The following is a 5,884-nucleotide window of genomic DNA, read 5'->3' as shown; positions in this document are numbered from 1 at the left end:
CAACCTTTCAGTTAGAAGCCGAGTGCTTAAGCACTGTGCGCCCGGGCCTCCTTACCATACATACTGAAGCTCTCTGCACGTGGGGATTTAAAGGTTCAAAAAGTATGTCAGGCACCTGGTGGTAGCATGAGGTATTTGACTAACATTGCATTGGACACTTGCCAGCTCCTGGTTGCTGGAGGGAAGACAAGGGTGTCATGGGGCTTGGGTTGAAGTGGAATGGACAGGATCCCAGAAGTGTCCAGGTGTGGGAGTACTGGGGGAAAAACTGCCTTAGTCAGTGTGGACAGCGGCCTTTTTACAAGTCTGAACCTCTCTGCCGGCTTGCATTAAATTCCATTCTGTGATATTTAAAAGAAAAGGCATTTCTTACTGTTCTGAACTGCACATGTAAGGTATACCTTGTTGTAACTTAATAACAAGCTATATTTTGGTTGATTTTTTGCCTGGCACTGCAATGCTACTATCATTTCACGGGCAGCCTTTTTTCTGTTTGCTTGTTTTGGTCACGTTTGAAATATCTATCGATGCTCTGAAAACAGCTCATCAAATTAATGTCAAGGGATTTGTACGTATGAAATGATTGCTTTTGAAATTTGGTAATTAAAAAATTTTACAGCGGGAGAGGCAGAAGTGAGAAGAGATAGATGGCAATTTTCAAAGTATGGAATATAACGTTAGAAAACATTGCATTTTTCAATACCCTGTCTTTAAAGTGTGTGGACACATTGTGTTTAAAATCATATGCCAAATTCTTCACTGTTAAGTTTTTTTCTTTCCTGGATGGTTGTTTTACTATTGTCTGAAGGAGCCAAAAGTACTTGATATGTTGGTGTAGTTTTCATAGTTTGGAAACAGATTGTGTACTGAAGAAAAACCAAACCCATTGCCATCTAGTAGATGCGGACTCATAGCAACTCTACAGATACTTAAATACGAGCAAACTGAAACACAGATGAAACATTGTCTTCTGATAGAAAATGACAAGCCAGATTTATTACAAGCAGTCAGCTTTTCTGACGAAACAGGTGTCTGTTACGGCTTCATATAAAACGTGCACACTGTTCTCTTTCTTCTCAGTTTAGCTGTCTGGTCAGCTCGTCCCTAACCACTGTATCTGGAGGTCCTCTGAAGGGACTCTCTCTGTCTGTGTCCCACACACACACACAGTCTCTCTGTGTGACCTCTACCATCGGCATCAGTTCTGCTTCTTTCCCTAGCCTCTCTCCCTCTCTTATTCTCTCTCTGTCTCTTTCTCTCTCTGTGTCACACACGCGCGCGCACACACACACACACACACACACACACACACACACACCCCTCTACCGTCAGCATCACTTCCGCTTCACTCCCTACTTTCTTCATGAGAAAAGGGAACTGTCTGATGAGATCCCTGAACGATGCCTTTCTGACTCCGGAAGACTGATTACACATGCTTCTCAGGCGGACGGATGGCTTGCAAGGCGGTTTTGAAAAGGAGGAGCAGAGAAAAAAGGAAGGGACTGGGTCATTTTAGGAGTTATTTACACAGTAGCAGACTCTGCGGAAACAAAACTAGCAAAAAGCTCTCTGAGGATTTCCGGGGAGAAGAAGCTAGAATCCAGGCGGACTGTTATAGGCTGGAAAGGCAGTTGTTGGCAGAATTGTTTGGTTGTTCCTGGAAAGGGGTATCACGTTGAGGGCAGAACAAGAAGGTTGGTCGTGCCTTACGTCCTGTTGTTAGTGCTGTTGAGTTGATTCCAACTCAGGGCGACCCCATGTGTGTCAGAGCAGAACTGTGCTCTATAGGGTTTTCAGGGCCGTGACTTTTCGGAAGTAGATTGCCAGGCCTGTTTTTCAAGGCACCTTTTGGTGGGTTTGAACTGCCAACCTTTTGGCTAGGAGTTGAGCACTTAACTCTTTGCGTCACCCAGAGACTCCAGCCTTACATCCTAAAAACCCATTGCCATTGAGTCAATCCTGACTCATAGTGACCCTACAGGACAGAGTAGAACTGCCTCATAGGGTTTCCAAGGAGCGGCTGGTGGATTTGAACTGCCGACCTTCTGATTAGCAGTCGTATCTCTTAGCCACTGCACCACCAGGGCTCGGCCCTGGATCTGTTACATTTTTGAATCACTGTTTCATCCTTTCTGCTATGCTAGCAGCCTGAACTTGAATATGCAGGGCGAAGTGACCCAGGTCATTGCAAACAGCAGTCTTTTCCGTGGTGTCCCATTTCTTTTCCGAAATAGAAAATCTCATTCTATGGAAAAGATTCCAAATTGACTTTTCATTTCCCATGCCAATAGCTGGAGCATCTACAACAAGTTTAAACAGTGACCACAGCCACGTCTGTATTTCTTAATAAGCGTTGAAGTGCACGTAACAAGTTTCCGCCTTATTATTACCTTGGAAATTCAGGCTTGGAAGTGGAATAAATCTGATGCTATTCTGCATCTATTCTGATGCTGTTCGCTATTCCCGAGTGACTCGTCACGCACCCCTTGGAGCCCTGGCGCTGCCCACATTCTGAGACTGTCCTGGTCACACACCCGTGGAGCCCTGGCACTGCCCACAGTCTGAGACTGTCCCGTGAACCACCCAGAAGGAAGGGCTGCTTTATTTTCTACAATGACAGTTGAGTTCACCTAGCTGGTTTATTTGCACATCTCTTTCCTCCCCTGTGGTTTTAAATTGCTTAGTTAGTGAATCTGTCTTACATTTAAATAGCAGTCAAGCAGGTTTCTCACCTGCCACGTTTGTTTTGCCCGTCAGGGATCCCCTGTCTTACTGCCAGGTCAAGTCTGATTAGTTTTTGCACAATGCTGGCTCCTTGGGCTGCTGCCTAGTGGAAACCTGGATGCTTCTTGCAGCACACCTCAAGCCAGGGGCAGCCATTCCAGACACTAAGGGGAGGAAGGGGCAAGGTGCAGTGAACTTGGATGTCCTCTGGGAGAGGAAGGGGCCAGCTGAATCCGCCTGTGAGGGTACAGGCTCTTGCAGCACAAAAGCTAATGAGAGGTGAAGGGATTTGGTCAGACAGGGGAGGGTCTGATTTCAGGCTGTGTAACAGACCAAACACCAGTTTTTGTTTTTGTTTTTTAAGGGAACTTTGTTGGGTGAAGGAGTCCTGGTGGTGCAGTAGTTAAGGGCTCGGTTGCTAACCAAAAGGTCGTTGGTTCGAACCCACCAGCAGCTCTCTGGGAGAAAGATGTGGCAGTCTGCTTCCATGAGGATTACAGCCTTGGAAACCCCATGGGACAGTTCTACTCCATATAGTTCTACTGTAGGGCTGTTATGGGGTCACTATGAGTCAGGATCAACTCTACAGCAATGGTTTTTTTGTTGGGTAGGTTGGGTAGGGGGGATGATAACGAATCTTTCAGGCCTTCCACCCTCCTTGTGACAGACAACAGTTACACATTTCAAACACGCTGATCAGAGGAAGAAATGTTTGTCTCTGCAAATCTATCAGATCCTTATTGTTTTACTATGGTTCCTTTCAAATGATGATATCAGCACTCCTTACAAAGACCCTATTTTTAAAAGATAGCTTTATTGAGATATAATTTACACCCCATAAAGTTCACTTGTTTGACATGTATAACTCAATGGCTTTTAGTATATTTACAGAGTTGTGCAACCATCACTATAATCTAATTTTAGAACATTTTCATCATCCTCAAAAGAAATATTGTACCCATTAGTAATCACTCCCCATTCACACGCACTCCCTGCCTAGCCTCTTCTCCTCCCAGCCTAAGCAAACCAAAAACCAAACCCATTGACGTCAAGTCAATTCCAACTCATAGCGACCCTACAGGACAGAGTAGAACTGCTCCATAGGGTTTCCAAGGAGCGGCTGGTGGATTTGAACTGCTCACTGTTTGATTAGCAGCCAAACACTGAACCACTGTACCACCAGCTCCCCACCACTTCCAGCCCTAGGCAACCACTCATCTACTTTCTGTCTCTATAGATTTGCCTGTTCTGGAAATTTTATATAAATGGAATCATATAATATGTGGCCTTTTGTGACTAGATTCTTTCACTTAGAATAATTTTTTGAGGTTCATCTGTGTTGTAGCATGTAACAGGACTTCATTTCTTTATATTACTGAATAATATTTCACTGTATGGATATACCACACTTTCTTTATCCATTTATCAGTTGATGGACATTTGGGTTATTTCTACTTTTTGACCATTATGAATAATGCTGATATAAACATTTGTGTGTGAGTTTTTTGTGTGGGCATATGTTTTTGTTTTTCTTGAGTATACTCCTAGAAATGGAATTACTGGGTAATACGATAACTTTATGTTCAGTGCTATGAGGAACTGCCAAACCATTTTCCAAGGTGGCTGCACCATTCGATATTCCTACCAACAACGTATGAGGACTCCAGTTTCTCCACATCCTCACCAACACCTGTCTGTCTTTTTTAACCATCCTAGTGGTTATGAGGAGCCCTGGTGGCACAGTGGTTAAGAGCTTCGCTGTTAGCCAAAAGGGCAGCAGTTCAAATCCACCAGGCACTCCTTGGAAACTTCATGGGGCAGCTCTACTCTGTCCTGTAGGGTTGCTATGAGTCGGAATCAACTTGACGGCAATGGGTTGGTTTGGTAGTGGTTGTGAGGAGCCCTGGTGGCACGGTGGCAGCTAATTGAAAGGTTGGCGGTTCGAACCCACCAGCCACTCTGAGGGAGAAAGATGTGGCAGGATGCTTTATAAAGATTACAGCCTTGGAAATCCTTTGGGGGCAGTTCTACTCTGTCCTATAGGGTCACTATGAGTTGGAATCAACTCTATGACAACAGGTTTAGTGGTTGTGAAGCAGTATCTCATTGTAGTTTTGATTTGCATTTCCCTAACAGCTAATGGTATTGAGGATCTTTTCACGTGCTTATTAGCCAGCCGTTTGTGTATCTTCTTTAGAAAAATGTCTGTTCAAATCCTTTGCCCATTTTAAAATTAGGTCATTTGTGTTTTTATTATTGAGTTATAATAGTTCTGGATAGCGGTCTCTTATCAGATATATAATTTGCAAGTATTTTCTCCCAATCTGTGGGTTGTTTTTTCTTGATGTTTCTTTGAAACACACACACAAACACACTTTTTTTTAAAAAAATGAAGTCCAACTTATCAATCTTCTCTTTCATCGCTTGTACTTTTGGTATTATGTCTAAGAAATCATTACCCACACCAAGATCACAAAGATTTACTCCTGTATTTTCTTCTAGGAGTTCTACAGTTTCAGCTCTTACGTTTAGGTCTGCGATCCACTTTGAATTAAGTTTTGTGTGTAGTGTAATATAGGGGTTCAAATTTATTCATTTGCATGTGGGTATTCAGTTGTCCCAGCACCATTTGTTAAAAACAATATTCTTTGCTCATTGAATATCTTGGCCTTTTTGTCAAAAATCAATTGACTGTGTTAGGGTTTATTTCTGGACTCTCAATTCTATATCATTGATCTGTAAGTCTATCCTCAAATAGCCTATTTCTGAAAAATCTTTTTATTAACTATAATATACATACAGAAAAGAGTATAACTTTTAAATGTATAATCTTTGATGAATTTTTGCAAAGTGAACACAACTGTGTAGCCAGCCCAGACTAAGAAATATAACATTACTAGCACCTCGTAAGTTTCTTCGTATCCCTCCTAGCCACTATCTCCAAACACAACTGTTGCTCGCCAGGTCTCTATTGACACAGATTAGTTTTGCCTGTTTTTGTACTGTATTTAAATGGAACCATACACCATGAACTATTTCCTGTCTGGCTTCTCTCTTTCAGCATTATGTTTGTCAGATCCATCCATGTTATTGCTTGTAACAATAGTTCATTCATTCTCACTACTGTTAAGAATTCTATAACATTCCAGTTTTCATTGAT

Source organism: Trichechus manatus, unplaced genomic scaffold, assembly GCF_000243295.1.
Source record: "Trichechus manatus latirostris isolate Lorelei unplaced genomic scaffold, TriManLat1.0 scaffold00062, whole genome shotgun sequence".
Lineage (NCBI taxonomy): Eukaryota > Metazoa > Chordata > Mammalia > Sirenia > Trichechidae > Trichechus > Trichechus manatus.
This window is presented reverse-complemented; position numbering follows the sequence as displayed.